General features: G+C 44.2%; 1 protein-coding gene across 3 annotated transcripts in view; it reads right to left on the reverse strand.

Moving 5' to 3' along the window:
• The window catches only part of LOC104563770 (uncharacterized), a 58,167-nt gene that overhangs the window by 14,609 nt on the left and 27,647 nt on the right, over nucleotides 1–15,911 (reverse strand). The window lies entirely within an intron of this gene.

Consider the following 15,911-nt stretch of genomic DNA (forward strand, 5'->3'; position numbering starts at 1 on the left):
ACCTCTCCCAGTTCTGAGGCTTTGAAAGTTGGCAAGTGAATAAAAATCATTCTTTCCCTTCAAAAAAAAAAAATCCAAAAAATGACTCAAAGTGGAAAAAACAAGACTTCAAGAGAGAACATTTTTTCCATTAAAAGATACTTCAACTACACATTTCATAGTGGAAAACTCAGTGATGGAGGCATGGCAGGAAGAAATTTCTCCATCAGCTTTTGAAAGAAATAATAGCTTTTCCTAGCTCAAGTATGTTTTCTACCCTTTTCAAGCTGGAAAACTGTGTGAAGTGTGGGAAAACACTCCACACACACATGCTTTAAAGCAAATGAAGTGGGTTTTTTTTTTAGGCTAAGTTCTTAACACAAAAGATCTGTAGAAAGGCATCCCATCATTTTACCAATACAGATGGTAAACAGCAAAATCTTTCTACTTCCTCTCTCCTTTTGTTTGTAATCTTCCTTCTTTTTCCAGCAGAAGACAAAAACAACACAGTAAAGAGAGCCTTAGAAACTCTAAAAGCCAAAAAAAAACCCAGTAATTTACAAACAATCCCCAAAAGACTCAGAAAAGAACAGAAAAACCAACCCAAAACTGAAGGCAATGCTCAAGTATATATTATTTTTCCAGTAAAAACATCCTGCTGGGGAGTGGGGATAGAAGTCCCATCTCTTTACTACCTTCTGTCATTTTAAACCCCATGAGCACATCTTTGCAGTTCCAACCCCTACAGCTGCCCAAAACTTGGAGGAGGAGTTGGTGACCCACCACCATCTCTATGTAGATCAGCCTCTTGGATCTAAAATCTAGCTTTCAGCACAGTCAGGGCCCACTTACATGTCTGGAAAAGAGATAGGCATGGCAACAAAGCTTGAAACTCATATGTGGGGAGTTCAGAGCCTGAGGAAAGTATATTTCATTCTTCAGGCATATATGGCAGAGAAAAGAGGTACTCAAAGGATTTTGAGCTTTTTCATAATCCTTTAGAAGGTGAATACCAATGCTGTCTCTGTTATCCATCTAAGGGCTCAACAGTAGCTGTGCCTGGTGCCTCTGAACCCAGGTCTGACCTGGCAGCACAGGCTGCCCACAGCACCAAGGCTTCTAATGGAAAAGGACCCAACAGGTCTTTGCACAAACCAGGTAGATTGAGACAAAGGGAACTGCTGAACTGAGCTAACCCAAATCTGTGCTGTCTGACTAAACAAGCCATTCTCTGGGAATTCCTATGAAAACAATGCCAGGCCCCATTCCCAGCCAGGTTGCAAGGCAGTTATTGTAAGTATTGTATACATACTGTGAGGTTACAGCCTTTAAGACCCCCTGCAACCACATAGTGAAAGAGACTGCAGAGGAGGGAGGCCTTGGTGAGGCTTACAAACCCCAGAGGTCTGTGGAAGTGCAAAGTAAAGAGTTGAGGTCTTGCCAAGTTTTGGTGTCTCTGTAAGCTTTTCTTCTAGATTGCTGTGAAATGTTGGCCGGGGGAGATGAGGAAGGGGAAAACAGATAGCTCAAGCCACAAGCCCACTGGTGGGATAGCATGTGTGACAAAGTAGGGTCAAGCAATGAAAGTGAGAATCAGGACTGGATTTTGAGCTCCAGCCTTCAGGTAGCAAGTGTTGGTTGCTACAGCAGGACGTACCCCTGACACATCCCATTTGACTACAACCTGTGTGACTTTGGGCAAGATTGTCAGCTTCTCTAGGCTGCAGTAAAGCTGGGATTTGTAGTGGTACTTACCTGAACCCCCAAAGATGGGGCAAGATTATGACATCAAATTCCACAGTGCCTCAGTAGTACCACGGGACCTTAAATTCACTCATCCTGGCCTTGATTAAAATGCTTAGGGTGGAACAGAAACAGCAATTACGAGAACCCGACAAAGACAGACAAAAAAGTTTTAACTACTGGGTAGATGGACAGTCAACCAGAGTCTACCAAGAGGAATTCAAGTGCTCAGCTGTATCCTAGGCTTTTGGCAGAAAACAGAGGTGCTCTTTCAGCAGTGCTGCTGTGATGAGCGTATGAGGATCTTATTGTTTGCACCACTGCTACCATTCAAAGAGGTTGCATTGTGCAGCAAGAGCAGAATGTCCCATATAACATTCTTTGTTGGTTAATAGTGATCTCTGATGTGCCTCTTGATGGAGTTACCAGTAATATGAAAGCATGACATCTCATCAGCAGGATGTAAAACTAGAGTATAAATCTCAGCAGAGGAAGCTCTATAGAACTGGAAGTGGTGCAAGACTGCTTGTGCTACATTCTTCCAGCCTCCCCATGAGGGTCCAAGATCATCATAAGAGACAAAGCAGAGGGAGGGAAAGAGAGGGCACAGAAGCCAACCATATGATCCTGCAGCTGAGAATGAATAGATAGATGGACAGTTATCAAATGTTACTTTAATCAAATTGCTTCCACCTCACTTGCAGACACACACTGTCTGCACCCAGCACAGTAAAGCCATGTCTTATGAAAAGTCAAGCATCTTCTTTGTATGGTTTCCCATCCCTGTTTTCCCTTTCCTCATCCCTGTTTTCCCTTTCCTTGCCAAACCTGAGCACAGACTTTTGATAGGGAAGCTAAAACGCAGTGCTGCCTAGCAACAGCTCAGGACTTTCCACTGCAGCCTCTCCTCATCCTCCCTCTGGAGACCTCTAATGTCACAAGCCAGCCATGAGATGCAGCAACTCATTAACTCGTATTTGCATAGACAAGGCAGCGCTGAAATAACATTTATTTGGCTACCTGACTGGCAGTAGCCTAAAGCTAGGGGGAATGGCCTATAAGAAAAGTGAAGCTTTCAAGTTTAGTAACTTCAGGATTACTCCTAACTACTAGGTCAATCTGGAAATACAGTTTAGTTTGTTTATTTTCGTCAAGAAGAGAAACAATTTGACAGAGATCATGCAGAATATTAGTGGCGTAGCTGACAACAAACCATAGGGTTTGGTTTCTGAGAGTGTCTTCCACCTGCAGAAAAGGAAACGGAAGAAAAGGCAGCATCTGTGCTCGGCCTCCCTATTTCAATTAAGAAGTCCCTCCTGTTGGTCTCCAACAGAACTGCTGGCATCAGAGCCGAAACCTACAGCTTGGGAGCACTATAATTTGCACGAAGGAAAGTTTACTTTACCATCTGCTGTGGCTTCCACTTAAAAGGAGGAAATGACATGACTAAGGAAATATGGAAAGTCTTTTTGAGGGCACTAGAGTTTTGCTTCACTCTAAAAAATAAGGCTGAATTGGAACATTTCAGGGTTAAACTCACAGAAAACAGCAGAATCTGTTAGTTCAGCCTAAGAATTCTCATACCAATCTTGCCTCCTGTTATACAAACACTTTCTGGTCATAACCCAGCAACTCTTTCTGTCCTGGACCTGGATTCAAATGCCAAGTTGCAAGGACTACATCACTTAGATGGTTACATGTTTACTGGCTGACATGCAGTAATGAACCCTTGAACTTGCACGTGTGGCTTTGCTGCACATCACTGCCACACAATAATACCACATTACAAGCAGAGATGAACCACCACTCCCCCTGCTTCTCTCAGGGCACAGCTTTAATCCAGCCTTGCTTCACGAGACACCTCAGATTAAGCAAGTAGTGCTGCAAGTTCTCTAACACCAATTTAAGCAGTTCTGAACTAACCCAGATAATAAGTAGTGCACATGTGTATTTGCTCTTGAACACAAACTACTGTATCAGGAACTACTGTATACAAATTGCATTATTCTGATGACCGTAATATGTATTAACAAACAAAACTGATATTCTTAATGCAAAAATCATCCTAGGAACAGGGAAATCCTCAAAAAGGGTGAATTTATGTCACACTAGTGTAGTTCAAAAATATTTCAAAGTGTGGCAAGGATCAGTTTAAAGGTAGGCATCAGTTTAATTTTAAAACATTTAAGAGTTTGAACAATCTCTTAAATCAGCGCACAATGCAAAATATCAGTTTGGATATTAAAAAACACCTTTCATCTTACATCTCAGCAAGTTGGCTGATGACACCAAAGTGGGAGGACTGGCTGATTCCCCAGAAGGCTGTGCTGCCATTCAGCGGGATCTCGACTGGCTTGAGAGTTGTGCAGAGAGGAACCTCATGAGGTTCAACAAGGACAAGTGCAGAGTCCTGCACCTGAGAAGGAACAACCCCATGCACCAGTACAGGCTGAGGGTCAAACTGCTGGAGAGCAGCTCTGCAGAGAGAGACCTGGGAGTCCTGGTTGATAATAAGCTAAATATGAGCCAGCAATGTGCCCTCGTGGCCAAGAAGGTCAATGGCATCCTGGGATGCATCAAGAAGAGTGTGGCCAGCAGATCAAGGAAGGTTCTTCTCCCCTCTACTCTGCCCTGGTGAGGCCTCATCTGGAGTCCTGTGTCCAGTTCTGGGCTCCTCAGCTCAAGAGAGACAGGGAACTGATGGAGAGAGTCCAGTGCAGGGCCAGCAAGATGATCAGGGAAATGGAACATTTTTAATACAAGGAAAGGCTGCGGGAACTGGGGCTGTTTAGTCTGGAGAAGAGGAGACTGAGGGGAGATCTTATTAACATTTAGAAATATCTAAAGGGTGGGTGTCAGGAGGTTGGGACATCCCTTTTTTCTATAGTAACTGCGCAACAGGACAAGAGGCAATGGGATGAAGCTGGAACACAAAAAGTTCCACTTAAACATAAGAAAAAACTATTTCACTGTTCAGGTGAGGGAGCCCTGGCACAGGCTGCCCAGAGGGGTTGTGGAGTCTCCTTCCTTGGAGGTCTTCAAGACCCGCCTGGACATGTTCCTATGCGACCTGATCTAGGTGAACCTGCTTCTGCAGGGGAGTTGGACTAGATGATCTCTAAAGGTCCCTTCCAACCCCTACCATTCTATGATTCTATCTGCTTTTTACATGCACATTTCTATTTTTAGAATGGTTTCTTTTTCACTACCTCCTCAAGACAAAGCATCAGTTCTTTTGTCAACTGGTGGGTTTTTTTTTTAAATTATTATTTCTTTTTAGTCCATTTCATGCAAGACAGTACAGGAACTCTTAGCTTAACACAACATTTAATTTACAATAAATGAGCACACTTCATCAAATGCTACACACTAATACACAACCATCTTGCTAGGACTTCAGAACTTTGTAGGGATTTCCACTTGTTTAATGAAAAAGACTTTAAAATGTTAAAAAAGTCTGTAGTCACTAACTGTGCTGTAACATGACCCAAACACCAGACTTTTAGAACATTATGAAGCAGGCCCAAAGTCTGCCTTTTATTAGTTTTGCTGATGACCCTTCACAAAAGGGCTGGTGCCCTTTGACTGAAAGTATGGACATGTCTGTCACTTGTTGACATCTTAAAGTTCTTGACAGTATAAAAAGTTTAGAGCAGAACAAGTTTTAAGAAGTCTCCTCAGCTCCCTAACTCTTGTTCCTGGCAGACTCTGGACAACTGGGAAACTGGTCGGTAGGGTTAACAGGATGTCAGTTAAACAAGGCAGACCAAGATTGAATGTCTGTCAAAATAAATATAGACTCAAATTGATGACTTTGCTTCATTCAAAAAAAGAACTGAAAGAAGAAACATTACAATGTGAGGAGAAAATGTACTCTAAATCGTAGCAGAAAACTGATGCGAAGGGAGAAACCACATCCAGTGATTGTAATGTCTATAAAGACGGGGGGGAAACAAAATGACAGTAAGGCAGTGAAGCAGCTCCATGGACCCATAAGCAGAGGGCTGAAGGGACCTCAGTAAGATGCTTCCTGTGTCAGGAAGGTGAAGCAGACACTAGTGCAGAGGCAAGAATAATATGTGAGCTCCAGCCTAACATCACTCCTATTGCACACACTAAAAACTAGCCAGGATAGCATGGCCTCATAGCCCTTCTCTCCTGGGAAGGTGTTTGAGAGCAAGAGGCCTGCCTGACCTCTTTCCCTACCAGCCCCTAGAGCCAAACTTGGGCCAAAAGGAGCAGCCTTCCCCATTAGTTTGCTGCCAAACAAAACCTGTGTCCTGCCCCGTCACTGCTCAGACAGGGAGAGTGTGTGGAGGGTTAAGGCGCAGGGCAGGGGCACAGCTGCAGCAGTGGGCAGATGAGGTCAGGGCCGGCACAAAGTGGCTATTGTGCAGTAAGCTGTGGCTGCAAGCTTCTGCCTGACTGCATCCCACTTCCATCCTACCAAGGCACAGGGCAGCCTGGGAGGCTGCTGGGGCAGGAGGTCCACAGCTGCTAGCCACCAGAGAACAGGGTATAGCCACCAGAGAGCAAGGAGACACACACGCAGGCAAACTAGCAGCAGCCTCATGCTACCAACAAAGCAAGGGGATTTCAGCGGGGCCCTTTTCACAGCACAGGCTGAATTCAGAGCATAGGATGGAGATTGGCTACCCCAAATGGCAGCACATCCATGAGCCAGGAATGGAACCTAACTCCAGACAGAGCTTGGCAGCGAGGCTGAAGCCTCCCTGGTCCAACAGCTATGGGAGTCTCCAGCCTAAAACACTGCAGCCTGGCATCCTCTGCTTTTGCAGCATCTCCCAGCCAGGCAAGCAGCACTTCATGCCCATGCAGCAGGGCACAAGCGAGCCAGGCTGTGGCTCCTGTCCGTCTGCCAAAACAGTGATGGGTACTCTGCAAGGGACAAAGCCAGGTCTGCCCTCCACATTGGTTTAGTAAGATAACAAGAAAAAAACTCCATAGCTTTTAAAGCTATTTTGTAAGTTAATTTTGGACTGGGTTCTTAAATTCCTTGGCACTGAGTACTGCTGCTAGGGCATGGGCATCGCCTCTTCACTCTGTAGTTCAAAAACCATAAGGAAGAAGAGTATGTTATAGGCTCCTCCTTACTGCTGAAAAGTTGAAACAACTCCAGCTGACCTCACCTCCCAGCCAGGTTCAGGCCCTCAGGCACAAGGAATCAGTAGAGAGACCAGGCAGCCAGGCCTTCCTAGCTGTCACCTGAGGGTACTCTGCATTTGTACCACCAAGGATGCCCTATGCCAGAGGAGTACCCACTGTGCACTCAGGGATGTGAGGCCACTACTCAGCACATCCATGTACCAGATGTGGACACAAGCTCCTCACCCAGCCCCTGCAGCACTGCAGCACCAGGAGGGATGTGTTTAAGCCACAGCCTTAAATCACAGCTATCATCTGTCACAGTCTGCTCCACCAGAAGTTAAAAAGCCTCACAGCACTTTGAGATCCAGGCTAATTCAAGTGGTTTGGCCAACAGTCCCCTCCTTCAAAAACAAACCCCAGCATTTGAAGACTGTAAGCTATGGTGATACTGTGGAATATCCTGGAAAACCTCTGAAGTCTTCAGAAAGTTAATTTAATTTAGTATTCAGTTAAATTAGCCACTACTGCTTTTTTGACATGTTTATCCTCAGTGTATCTGAAGCCCCTACAAAATATCAACACATTTAGCCTTTCAATACCACTACAAAGGTCTCCCATCTCTATCAGAGAGGACAGCCCCAGTTTTCCAAGTAGCACCTCTGCCACAAAGTGCCACAAACCCACAGAATACGTTTAGTGCAAACACTGACTGCTTAGCACCTCTGCACATGGCAGCAGAGGAAATGCTGATTACTAAGTGACCACTGGGAATAAATTTAACTTAAAAGAAAAAGCAGACAAGGCCTTACAAAACATTTATACTGCAGGGACTTGCCCAGGATCACACACTCAAACATGGGCCATAAAAACCACAACAAAATAACTTCTGTGGTCCCCAAAATCCCCTCCAACATAATGTCATTAGTCACTTCATTTTGTACACTCCTGGGAGGAGCTCAGCTGTCACTGTTGAAGAGAAATGGGCAAGAGCCTGCAGCAAACACAAAACATCCATGAGCTTGAACTGGCTGAACAGCAAGTCAATGCTCTCTAAACAAGCACAAGCCTGTCACATCTCAACCAGGAAAGACATACATGTGATCACTGCAGAGTGGCACTGGGCTGCTGAGGCTGGCAGGTGCCTGCTGCAGAAGTGAGCCCAAGCCTGGCCAGCAAGGTCTGGAACCTGGCAGAGCATCCAAATTCCCACTGCTCCCAAGACCTGGAGAGCAGATAAAATTACTCAAGTTACAGGCTGCTTTTTGAAGTTCTTCCTGAATGTCACATCAGAGCCACAGCCAATGCAGACACTGCTGCCATCAGTTACAGTCTAAGCAGACTCTTTACCTGTCAGTAGATGACTTCAGAGAATTTCTGGAGAAAGTCCAGCAGAGGGCTACTAAGATGATCAGGGGACAGGAAAAACTCTCTTACAAGGAAAGGCCAAGAGACCTGGGGCTGTTTAGGCTGGAGAAGAGAAGACTGAAGGGGGAACACTTATAAATACCTAAAAGGTAGGTGTCAGGAGCACGAGGCCAGTCTTTTTTTCTGTACTGCCCAGTGACAGGACAAGGGGTAACAAGTACAAGCTGGAACACAGGAAGTTCTACTTGAACATGAGAAGAAACTTCTTTCCTGTGGGAGGTAGGGTGAGGAAGCCCTGGCACAGGCTGCCCTGAGAGGCTGTAGAGTCTCCTTCTCTGAAGGTTTTCAAAGCCCACCTGGTCATGTTCCTGTGTAACCTGGTGGAGGAGAACCTGCTTTAGCAGGGGAGCTTGGACTACATGATGTCTATAGGTCTCTTCCAACCCCTACTATTGTGTGATACTGTGACTATGGTTTTCTACTGTTCCTCCATCATCTTAGTGGCATACAGTTTCCAGATATTCTTTCACTCTGTAAAGAAGCTCCTTCCCTCTAGGCACAGAAAAAAAAGGGCCAGATTTGCGCTGGCACTTTTACCACCAGCCCTTTGATATGAATTAGGGGAGGGAGGAAGTGAATACACTGTATGGAGCATCTCTGGCTCAGTAGCCACTTCCCCTGCTGGTCTGGCAGAGTCTGAGTCTGCTGATCTGCAGGGTACATCAGATGGTTCATCTATTCACTCCTCGTCAATCCCAAATCCCTTGCTGAGTTTTCTTTGAGGCCTGGAAAAAAAATGCAAAGCTCCATTTGTGCAGGAAACAGACCTGACCAAAAGCTCCAGCACCTGCAGAGTAACAAAAATATAAAGAAGAGGCAGCATTCATTAATTCCCCATCACTCATCTGCACATGCCAAAGTTCAAATGCTGGTCTCACTCCTCCTGCTCATTTGAGCCTAGGAAGGGAGGAGGGGTGTGAAGGGACAGGGAGGTCTAGTTTCACAGCTGGCAGGCATAGTAGCAGCTCCTGAGAAAAAGCTTACAAGGCTTTTAATTCAGGGTTGCCAGTGTAACTGTTTCCTCCCTTCATTCCTGGCCTTGGCTCCAAAGCTGTCCACAGGGAACATCCAGTCTAGTCTAACATATCATCTGATATCTCTATAGTTAGTCTTATTTCTGCAGTCTCAGCTTGTGACTGTTAACTGAAGTCTTAGGTTAGACATGACTCTAAAGTCCTCCTTCCCCATGGACTTTTGCCATAGGCAGAGCTGGGGCAGAAGGCACTCTATATCCTGCATCTTTATCTTGTTCCACTCAGCTCTGCTGCAGCACAGGGGAGACGGCAGTGCTGGGGGCTTGAAACAAGCAGCTCCAGATGCTTCCAAACACTTGCTGTTTAAACTCTGTCCCCAAGTGCACCGAGAAGTGAAGGCATTAGCACAAATCAGTCAATAGAGTAAATAGAGTAAACAGTTTCCTCTAAGCAGAGAGGCACAGAGATGGCTCAAAGTCACACAGCTGTAGACCCACAGAAAGAGGAAAAATAAAATCAGTAAAAGGTACGGGCTCTGGTCAGCTGTGACATTACAGGGATGAAAAGAAGCAGCCACAGATTTTCAGAAGAGATTGAATGCTCACATAGATTCACCTTGCCAAAGGAAAGGGCAGCTGTATGCATGGAATGCAAAAGAAAATAAAACCACAACAGCTCAAAATGATTTCAAGTTTAGATTTTTAAGACAATTTATTCATGTTTCTGAATGGTTTAGATGTTGCTATCAAGTACTTCTGTTTAAAAGCATAAATTCATGTCCCCAAATGCCTGTGTCAGTCCAAAAGCTTGCCCTAAAGAGTATAGTTATAACAAGAGACTGCACATGTCTAATCCATCTCCCTTGGACAGAAAACATTCAGTGGAGATCAATAGGTTTGTCTGGGGAGAACCTGGAATATGCACCCTTTCAACAGATTCCTAGCCAGAGGGTTAGTCTTAGTGGAGTTTCTCAAAAATAGGACAACATGGTGTATGGCCATTGCACTAAATGAGGAAAGGAATTTTCAGTGGCACAGAACACCAGCAAGGCCTATTCTTCACAATAGAAACCTCAAAAGGTGACTCTGAATAGCTTCCCACCCTTCTCTCTAGCTGAATGCAAAGGATATCACCCCATGGGAACCCCTGCCTTGGTTCAGCTGGTGCTGCCAGCAACACTCACAAAGGAAAGTGTAAGTGGAAAACACATAAGGTCACATCCTCAGGAGAGAACTTCGATTTGTGGACAGTGGAGAAACTTTGAAAAGTCAAATGCAGGCTGACTGCATAAACAGCTCTAAAGTCAAAACAAGCCTGTCGCAAACAAACAAGCAAACATAGGGCATGCTTAGACTCCACAGAGTCCCACTCCTTCTCCTCCCAAGACACACATACACACACCCACCATGTCCACACAGCCCCACAGCATATTTCAGCATCTCCTCCTTTCACATGACTATGCCTATTTGTGACATACCATTTGCTTGCACAAGCACAGGAAAATAATTCTACATAAACAAGTACTATATTAGAAACTACAGGCCAGATTATGATTAACAAACCATAGAAACCATTTTTTTTTCTTCAAATAAATATCTGTGAAGTGGAAGTAATAGAACATTAATAACTAGACAGAAATGATGATGTAACCCGACTGTTCCTGCTTTCCCCATCCTAATACCTACCTGTTGTCCTGCCTCCCAGCTCTGCTGAAGCTTGTGTACCCCTTTAGTGACAAGGGAGCAGTGACAAGTGGCTAGCTAGTTAATAGGATAAATGCATCTTATTTCAGGGAGCTAATCCATTTATGCAGCACATAACTAATCACTGCTCAGAGAACATTCTGCCGTGCCCACATGCAGCAGTGCCTGTCCACACCTGCCTCACAGCCCAATTCTACACACGAGGTCTGAGGTGGTGGTTGCAGCTTGAAGGTGTGATGAGCATCTCCACTTGTCTATGGGTGCCAGCACAGGATGCACATTACTATTGCCAACTTTTTGAACCTCCCCTATGTGAGAGAAGTGATGTGCCAGTTTAGAGACAAAAACAGGCCACTACCCTACTAAACAGGTGTTAGTAGAGCATGGCAACCCTTCAAGCTGTGCATAAAGAACTAACTGGAGAGCTGATGACTTCATGAATCCCACTGCACTGTCTGCATAAAGTTCAACTTTCCAACTAGTTGGAAATAAACCTTCAATTAAATAGACCATAAAATCCATATCAGCACCTGTATAACATATGCATCGATTTTAACCACACAAAACATTTTGGAGTTTCCTTTTATCAGTTTGTCAGGTTTTGGCCCATCTCACACTTATGAAACAGTCATATCTTAGGACCAAGAGGACTCATTCAACTGCCACACTGGAGGAATGGTAAAAGCTCAGATCATCTCATTAAAAGAAGGAGCAGGTTACAAAGGCAGATCTGAATGCCTCAAGGCCAAGTTCATCAAGATCCACTGTGTACAAAAAGGTTAAGTAAAAAAAAAAAAATATATACCACATCTATATAAATAGTTTTGAGGACAACTGAGTGATTTGCATGCTTGCATCTGGAAAGCAAATGAACCTGTGTGTCAGCTCAGTTTTATACTGTGGACCAAGCAACACAGCCAAGTCTCACAGCAGTTACCACGGCTTTCTATTTCTAACCCTACCAGAAGCCACATCATGCATTAGCAATCTGATTTTTAACTTCTTGTGGTTTACTGTTTCACTCATCTCTAGGGCCCTTCCATAGACTGCACAACTGCCCACAGTAAGAGTCTGAAAAACGCAGATGGCAAGAATTAGCAAATCAAAAACGCCTTTCACATCTGTTGTAGGAGTCTGACTTGAAAAGAAGTGTACACGTATGATGAAAGAAAAGATATAAGAATACTAAAAAAGATGTTGTACTACAAGCCTCTCTGGTCAAAAAAACATTTTCCAAGAGCGTCACTTCCAGTGTTCATAATTACACTCATTCCTCTAACAACACTTATAAACTAACAGAGCTGGCCATGTGACACAGAGGATGACAGGAAATTATATTAAGATAAAAACAAGTTAAGAGCTTGATTTGATAGCACACCAAATTCAATGAAAATATGTAATGAAAATACACATACCATCAACTCCTAGCACTATTTTAATCAGAGCCCTGAAGAAAACACCACAGCTTAGGTTTCAAGACTTACATTAAGGTAGGCTCAATATACTATCTTATCTAGCCAGGTATACCACGTTGTTGTGCAAGGTTTCTCTGTCTTTCCTGCACATAGAGCAAACAGCAGCATAAAGAGATTTTCCTGAACAAACCCAGGGCATTCTCTGACCTGTGGTGGTTTCCATAGCTGCAAACTATGTTGCTTGAAATGAAACAGGTTTGCAGCAGTAAGAAAACTAGACATCTGACTGGCTAAATTTTAAGGATATTTCTACCTGGACAAAGAATGGCACAGATCCACTTTGCAGTTGCTTTACAATTTGGAAAATAAATTGATACTATTCCTTGTTTCATAATCATATTATGCCCTCATACATCACACCAGAGACTATAGGAGTCCCTCATTCAGGGTTTTAGCCTTTGTATAACTGCTTAACCTACTTTTTCCATCATCAAATGCAAGAAGGTGAAATTACAGGTCGTAAGGATATGCCAGGATTTTAAAAGCATATTTTTAGAATTAAAAATAGAGTTTGCCCTAGCATAGGCAGGATCACAGATTTCACATACAAGGTTCCTAACACTCCGGAGGATCCTCAGTTTTGCAGATTCATGGAAGTTGCTTTGCATTAGCAAGCAAAGTCCAACAGCTGATTGGAAAGATTATTTTCAATGAGGAAAACCAGTAAACTTAATAGGGTTTCTCTTCAAGTACTTTAATTTGTACTTTAAGCTTACCTGTGGCTCCAGGACACCCATGCTTTTGAAATCTTGAATTTAGAAAAGAAAAATTAGATGTTTTTAGCTTGGAGGGTTTGTGTCTGACATTGGTCATAATTTCCTCAAAACCAATTGCAGCTCAACAAGAAGTGTGCATCTGAAAATACAGCTCCGGAGAAGGGCAGGGAGTTGTCTAAGTGAACGTGCTGTGGTTTATCTCAGTCTTCATCCACATGAGAAGTAGATGCTTCTATTGAGTGCCTCATCCCATGAGATGAGCTGTGGATCAATGCCCAAAACTCCCATTGACATCAACAGGCCAAAAGAAAGTATGAACAGAGCCCAGCAGTGCAGTTCTCATACGAGCCAACAATGGAGAGAGAGAGAGACTATTCAGAGCTAAGGCAGAAAATCAGAGCTAAATCCCAGCTCATGCCAAGGACAGCTGTGTTGTTGACAGCCAGGCAGCTATTCTACCACGCCAAAGCCTGCCTCAAAACCAGTAATTCCTAGAGTGTTTACTCTAGTCACAGGCTTGGCCTTAAAAGCTCAGCCAGCTTCTGCCTATTGAACAGTAATGGCTGCTGCATTTTCATGTCTCAGATATGCTCCGGGACAAGCTGCTTGCTTGCAGTCAGCGGTGGCAAAACTGGAACACAAATGCCTTGCATTAATAGTTAATCTGCACCATCAAATGACTGCTCTGTTGCTACTGTTTCCAAACCCATACTACCACCTTTCTCCTTCCTTCTCACTCACACGCAGGGCCTCATGAGGAGACTGCAGGGTGCAAAGCACACCCGTGTCACCTCTCAAACACCAGTGCCAAGCTGTGCTGGAGAAAGAAGGTGTCCTACTTCAGAGAGATGGGGCTAGTGGAAAGCAAAGGGGAAAAAAAAGCTCCCCCTTTCCATTTCTTGCTACTGTGACTTCTGTGTACTATTTTGAACATGTCTCCACCTGATTTTTAAGCAGTAGCAGCCCCTACCACCTTGTGGGTGCTAACATCTAAGAGTCTGCTCACTTGTGTGAATACTTAAAGCTGGGAATTCAGCACTTGTGGTGGTAGGGTAGGAACAACAGAAAAAGCTTAACTCATCTCTTCTGCTCATTTCAGTTTCTTAATCAATGAAGTCAGAAAAGCGACCATCACCAGCCACACTTCGGACTACATGAAAAGCTAGCTTGGTTCTAAACAGCCATTTGCCCTTTCCGCTATCTTTGAGCTCACATCACTGTTACTCTGAAGTAATAAAATGTAAAGCTCTCTCATTTTAAGAAGTTGCTACCATAAGCCAAAGATGTAACTTATCACACTTGAAGAGAGATCCATTCATCCCCAGACCAAATACAACATGGGCAGTGACAGCATATGGTGAAGCTGCCTGCAAACTCCCTTTCTCCCCAGGACATGATGAGATATTTGTATCACAATAAGCCACATGCTGAGGGAGGTGTGGGAAGAGAGAGGTATCTGGCCAACTCAATAGCCACATTGGGACCCAACCCAGGCAGCTCTTCTAGTCCAGACACACCAAGGCAGGGGGAGGTGAGGACAATCCAGCCTTACTCCCAAAGAAAGCACTGTAGAGAAGGTCCTGACCTTTACTTCCAAGCAACATCTATTAACAACATCTTGCTGGAAACTATAAACAGGTCACAGCAGAACTTCCTAATCTGCCAGGCCCTTGAGGCTACTTGGGCTGAATTCAGAGAAAGAGAATGTGCCAGCATTATCCTTCTGCATTGTACTGTATCAAAACAAAAATATCCTTTGGAAAACTTTCTTCAAAAAGGACCTGCAACCGCCAACACATGAGACAGAACAGGAGTATGCTGCAGGATGCCTACCCTTGGGACAGCCACCCTTGGGTATCCAACCCAGCACCAACTCAGTGACTGCCATTCATACCACCTCAAATCTCATTTTAACCAGTTGTGTTGTTGCTCCAGTTAGAATCTCTAGGTTTGGCTGAGTGATGTTTGCAGCCTGCTGGCAGCCCACCATAAACCACTACCAGCAGATACGAGACACTGGGCTTTTCCTTCTACTAGTTCAGACAAGTTACTCTCTGAGAGAAAAATGCTAGAGGTCAAAGAACCCAACCTTGTCTATTCCTATAGAAATACCCTTTTTTCCCCTCCCATCCCCAAGACTTTCTCCCTTGAGTGTAACCTACCCCTCAGTCAAAGCAAGAGTTCAGGCCTTGCACAATATCACCAACTGTCACTCAGGACTTCTACCTAAATTACATCCCAAAAAACACATGCCAGTGGTGCCCATATGCCCATTTGATCTCATCTCTCAGGTCCGTAGCCAAAGAATCAGCTTTAGTCTAATATCTTCTTACCAGGCTTTAGAGCTTAGAGAAAAAAAGACAGATAGCAGGGTTAGGAAAGTAGCCAGCAAGCCTATCAATCTAAATAAGCCATTGGCTTTAACCTCAGGCTCATAATTTACAACCTGATGCCAGGTGCTGTTATTCTCCCTTGGGGAATCTTAACACAATAAAATAATCCTGTCTCAAATCCATTCTCACCCTCCTCTTCCCCTTCCTGTCCCACACCTGTCTCTTGCCTTCAACAAATACTCTCCCAAAATTCAACCATATCTAATTTCCTTCCTTCATCTTCCTCTCCTCAGCCAAGCTCTCTGGTGCACTCCAAATCACCTTGACCAACTTAATCCCCACTGTCTTACATGATTCAAAGCAGCACCTCAAGGAATCAGGTTTCAGATGTTTCAGCAGATGTTCTAGCTACTGGCTCACACTTGAAGACAGCCCAGGCAGAACTTAGGTCCCA

Source organism: Colius striatus, chromosome 2, assembly GCF_028858725.1.
Source record: "Colius striatus isolate bColStr4 chromosome 2, bColStr4.1.hap1, whole genome shotgun sequence".
NCBI lineage: Eukaryota > Metazoa > Chordata > Aves > Coliiformes > Coliidae > Colius > Colius striatus.